At 40.9% G+C, this 5,271-nt stretch overlaps 1 pseudogene; it reads right to left on the reverse strand.

The window, feature by feature from the left end:
• Positions 1-988: 988 nt before the first annotated feature.
• Positions 989-1,795, reverse strand: LOC102747231 (CUGBP Elav-like family member 4 pseudogene; annotated as a pseudogene).
• Between the last annotated feature and the right edge of the window lie 3,476 nt (positions 1,796-5,271).

The raw sequence follows: 5,271 nt of genomic DNA on the forward strand, positions 1-5,271 counted from the left end.
TGACCCTCCCCCCCTCATGTGCTTGCTCTCTCTCATTCTCTCTCTCTCAAATAAATAAATAAAATCTTAAAAAAAAAAAAAGAATTCTGTACAATTATTATGGTTTTTAGAGGGGAAAGAGAAGCATTTACAGACCTTCTACAACAATTATCTTGCTTTGTCAGTTCCTTTTTTAACCTCCATGTTTTCTCATACTTCACAGTCAATGAGCTTAAATATTTTTGTTGCTTTCCCCAAATATCCACCAATTTGTTCATCTTAACAGCTCCGTCCAGACATACAATATAGAAAATCGTAGGAAAGTGTCATAGACTTGAATGAGGGTAATCAAAGCACCTCTCAAAGTATCAAAGAACTATTATTTTGCTGTTTTAAAAGCATTGAAGCATTTTTCCTTTTTTTGTTTTTTTGTAGTTTTTAAATTTTGTTTTTTATTACATTTTTTCAGAGAATTGCTCTAAGCTGTTCCAAGAACAGCCAGGAGGCACGAAGGAGGTTCTCTTCCACCCACCCTCTATTTGACATAGTGCTACACATCTGCAATAAAAACCTTGGTCTTTTGGTCCCAAAATAGCTAAAGGAATAATAGAGATGCTCAGTGGCATCTTCCCAGCTGCCCCATGGGAACCAGGCCTGCCACACATCCCCAGCCTGCCTCAAGGGCCCATGGGCTAGAAAAGCCCTGGGGATCAGTGAGCAGCGTTTCTTCCCAGTTCCAGTCCTTCAGCATCCCCATCTGGTCTCAAATTATTTTGTTGTAAAGTTGCCCTTTTTTGTGCTTTTTTTCCTCTCATTTTTCATCTTCTTCTTCTTCACCTCATATCTATTTTCCCCCCAAACATGTGCCCTCTGAACCCCACAGATTCTATACTTTCCTTAACAAAAGGTTACAGTTCACAGAGTGTGTCTGGAGTCTTCAGGTTGGTTGATATTAGCTGGTATGTCAACAGTTCTTATTTTTAAATATATATTGAGAGAGGTTTGTTTTTTAATGTAGCCTGTTCAGCATCCTGCCCTGTGCAAGTCCTGGTCTCCCCCAGGTGGAGGAAAGAGACCCACTGACACTAAGTGTGGGTGACTGGTCTCTCTGGGCTGCTTGGGCTGCACTTTGAACCTCTTCATGTTCATCTGGAAGCTGTTCGTGGCCTGGCCGATGGTTTGCGTGCTGGCCGGGTTGTTGGAGCTCACAGAGCCTTCTCTCTGTTGCTGGTGGATCACTGGAACTTACTGAGGACAGAAAGACCTGTCTTACTTGACCATAGTCAGCACAGTGGGTGGCTGGACATGCATACTTCTGACTCCAGCGTAGGCCTGCTGCAGGGGGTCTGTGCCGGTGTGGTTCTGTGCTTAGGGGTGGATGCCTTTGGTAAAACACAGCTTCCACTGCAGGTTGCCCAATGGCCTGCTGGGGGAAGGCCGGTGAGCCTTTCACCCCAGTAGGGGATGGGATGTTAGGCACGCACAGCTGGTGAAGTGATGCTCCAAAAGGTGTTGCCACCTAGGTTGAGGTTATGGGTGAGGTCACCAGGCCATTCATGTTGAGGGCCACCATCTGCTGCATCTGGGCAGCAGTGAAGGTAGCCATGGGGTTCAGGTAGCCATCCTGCTCGACTGATGCCATTAGTCCCACTTGCTGCTACTTCAGTGCCTGTGTGTCGGCGCCATGGGCCCCGAACGGGAAGGCCATGGGGTTGAACATGCCCATCTGGCCAGCCATCTGTTGCATTAGCTGCGCCATGTACTCCTTGTCACTGTCAGCAAACCTGACCACCAGACTGGATGAGGCTCCCAGCATAGTCTAGCTCCTTCCATTTTTTTTTTTTTTTAAATGTGTTTATAACACTAGGAAAATTTTCTGGGACCTTCCTCCATTTGATTAATTTGATCTCTGGTATCGGCCTTTTTTCTCTTTTGCCTGTTAGTTGACATAATTTTAATTTTACCTTGCCAAATTTATTCGCAGTTTATAGGAAATCAAATTCTTCTTTATAAGAGAAATATTATCCTAACCACTTTGATGAAATTATTTATACTTAGATAGAGTCTTTGTCTTTCTTATTAATTCTGTCACTTCAGTTATTAATTCTTTAGTTTGTTAAATTTGGAACTTAAATTACTGTTCTTTTCTCAACCTTTTTTCTGAATCTTATTCTTTTGTCCGGATTTTTAAAAAGATGTTCTTTGCTTGAGGAATTGCCTTCTGCCCCTATTCACAATTTTCTGTGCTGCTCTGTGTATTTTAATGAGTGGGGAATGATATTTCTTAGAGTTCCTTGCCAGTTCATTTCTGGCTGGGCTCTACCAATGGTCGGAGGAGGAGGACTGATAATCCGCATTAATACAACAGTAGCTGACACCTATTCTGGAAAGAGCCTCCTTCCCACAGTCATCAGTCAGAATCAGCCCCTTATCTGTCTCCCTTGGTGCTCTTGTTATCCCCACCTGGCACTTTTTCTTGGGTTCATACTTTGCTTTGGGTAGTTCCTCCCCTGTGCTGCAATATCAATAGCGGGGCCCCTTGTCAAGGTCTAGGGACAGCCATGCAACTTCTCCTGTTCATTATGGGCTCCAGGGAAAAAAGCCCCCCCCTTTTGTCCCCAACCCTGCAGATCATAGCTCTTTCCTGTAGTTACTAGTATCTGAGTTACCTCACTATTTCCCTTTTGCTCTCTTAGGCCTTCCAATACCTCTGTAACCATTTTTCTGTACCAAATTTTCTCTGAAATACATAAAATGGTTTCTGTTTTCCTGGCCTTTGAATATATTCTTATTGTCTGTCTTTGGAAGCTTATTAAACAGAGTTGCCAGATAAAATACAGGATGCAATATTTAGTATATGCTTGTAGTGAGAAAATGTCCATTGACTACCTAATTTTTTTTTTTTTTTAAGATTTTATCTGTTTGACAGAGAGAGACACAGCAAGAGAGGGAACACAACCAGGGGGAGTGGGAGAGGGAGAAGCAGGCTTCCCGCCCAGCAGGGTGCCTGATGCGGGGCTCGATCCCAGGACCCTGGGACCATGACCCGAGCCAAAGGCAGACGCTTAACGACTGAGCCACCCAGGCGCCCCTTGACTACCTAAATTTAAATTGAGTTGAATGTCCTAAATTTTTATTTGTTAAATCTGACAGCTCTATGGTTATATTCCTCACCAACCTGCTCTTTTGGTCATGGTAGATTATGGTTTGGAATATGCCACTGAGAGAGATGTGCTGTTGCTGGTCAGATATGAGGTTTCTTGCCTATTTCTTGAGGTAAGTATCTACCGGAGGCATTGTTCTCACTATCCAGTTCTACAGCCAGCACTCACTGCCATAGACCAGCAACAAGTGCAGATGCTGCTGCAAAAACAGTGCCCTTGGGGTTTAGGGAATCATACTGTGTTGGAATTCATCATATGAAATCATTAATGTTAAGGGACAGTTTTCTTAACATAATCCATATGGGTTTATCCTGAGTAATTTTCTACTTGAAGATTTATAGTCTACTCTCCTACCATTCAATTGAGCTGAATGTGTGCATCTGTTTGTTGGATAGTTCATATGTGAATATACTGAAACATTTACCAATTTCTAAATAAAACAGGCCACACAGGCATTCTGCTTTGTCCTACAACACTGTAGAAGATAACTACTTAAATTTCCATTTTTCTCTTAAATTAAGAGAAACAAATGAAAGATAAACACACATCTTGTGATTAATGTGGAATCTTGAATTTAATCAGTCATGCAAGGAATTTTTGGACTTCATGTGAAAGACCTAACAGATATAATGGCACATCTACTCAGAATCAGGAAGCAGATTTAATTAGACAATTAGTATTTTGTAGCTCAGTTCCCATTTTAAAGATTTTTTATTTATTTATTTGAGAGAGAGAGAATGAGAGACAGAGAGCATGAGAGGGAGGAGGGTCAGAGGGAGAAGCAGACTCCCTGCCGAGCAGGGAGCCCGATGCGGGACCCGATCCCGGGACTCCAGGATCATGACCTGAGCCGAAGGCAGTCGCTTAACCAACTGAGCCACCCAGGCGCCCGCTCAGTTCCCATTTTGATTGTCTTCCCTATTACTCTGGAATTCAACAGATCTTATGCATAGTAGGCTGAAATTTAGCTAAATCCTTTCCCTACTCCATGAATTAAACTTTCTTGGAGGGAGCTTAAACTAAATACCTGATTCTGCTAAAACATGGTTGTACTTTATTACATTTTTCTAATATCTTTATATTTGTTTTCCACATGTGGCAAGATATACAAATAGGGTAATTTGGCAATAAAAGTTAAAGATACAGGAACAAATGAGTATGATACAGAGAGAGAAAGATGGAAAACATCTTTATAAATATGAGATCAAGTCTATTAAAAATAATTTTAAATGAATAAAGCAAAATACTTTAGTCAAGAGTCCGGATCTATCTGGTCTCTTATGCTTGTCCTCTTCTAGGTTAGAACAGAACACACAAAGTATGTTGCCTAAAATTACCTTATTTCTCTGAACTTCACCAGAGAATTATCTTGCTATTTTATAGGTGAACCATTCTAATAAGTAAGATTTTTTTTTGAAACATCAAAAATTCAGTTGCTGGACTAGGTCCAAGCAATGGTGATATTAATAAATTGAAAATGAAATTATTTTCATATAAAACTATTTCTACTAAGTTCAAAAAATACCCACTTGGATATATCTTGTAGTTCATCTCGTTTAATTATCCCACTTATGTGAGATACAGGCTCAGAAATCAAGGTTACACAAGTTAATTGAAGAAACGGGACCAGATGCAATTTGCTGGACATATAGAAGAAGTCTGGAATAGATGTTTAATAAATGTTAAAAAAAATTATGTTCCTCAGTCATATGCTATAATATGTTTCCATTAAGCAATGTGGAGTATGCTAATATGGAACAATTTTCTTATGCTATACCTCAATCATGTCATCTATGACTTAGAAGAGAGAAGAATTTTATTATTGGTGGGGAGAAAATAAAAATTTAGGGGCATCTGGGTGGCTCAGTCAATTGAGCCACCGACTCTTGATTTTGGATCAGGTCATGATGTCAGGGCCATGAGATGGAGCCCCACGTCAGGCTCTGGGCTGGGTGTGGAGCGTGCTTAAAATTCTCTCCTTCCCCAAGGGCAAAAATGAACTATTGGGACTTCATCAAAATAAAAAGCTTTTGCAAAGCAAAGGAAACAGTCAACAAAACCAAAAGACAACCGACAGAATGGGAGAAGATATTTGCAAATGACATATCAGATAAAGGGCTAGTATCCA

The sequence above is a fragment of the Leptonychotes weddellii genome, chromosome 8 (assembly GCF_054177405.1).
Source record: "Leptonychotes weddellii isolate Sample4059 chromosome 8, ASM5417740v2, whole genome shotgun sequence".
Taxonomy (NCBI): Eukaryota; Metazoa; Chordata; class Mammalia; order Carnivora; family Phocidae; genus Leptonychotes; species Leptonychotes weddellii.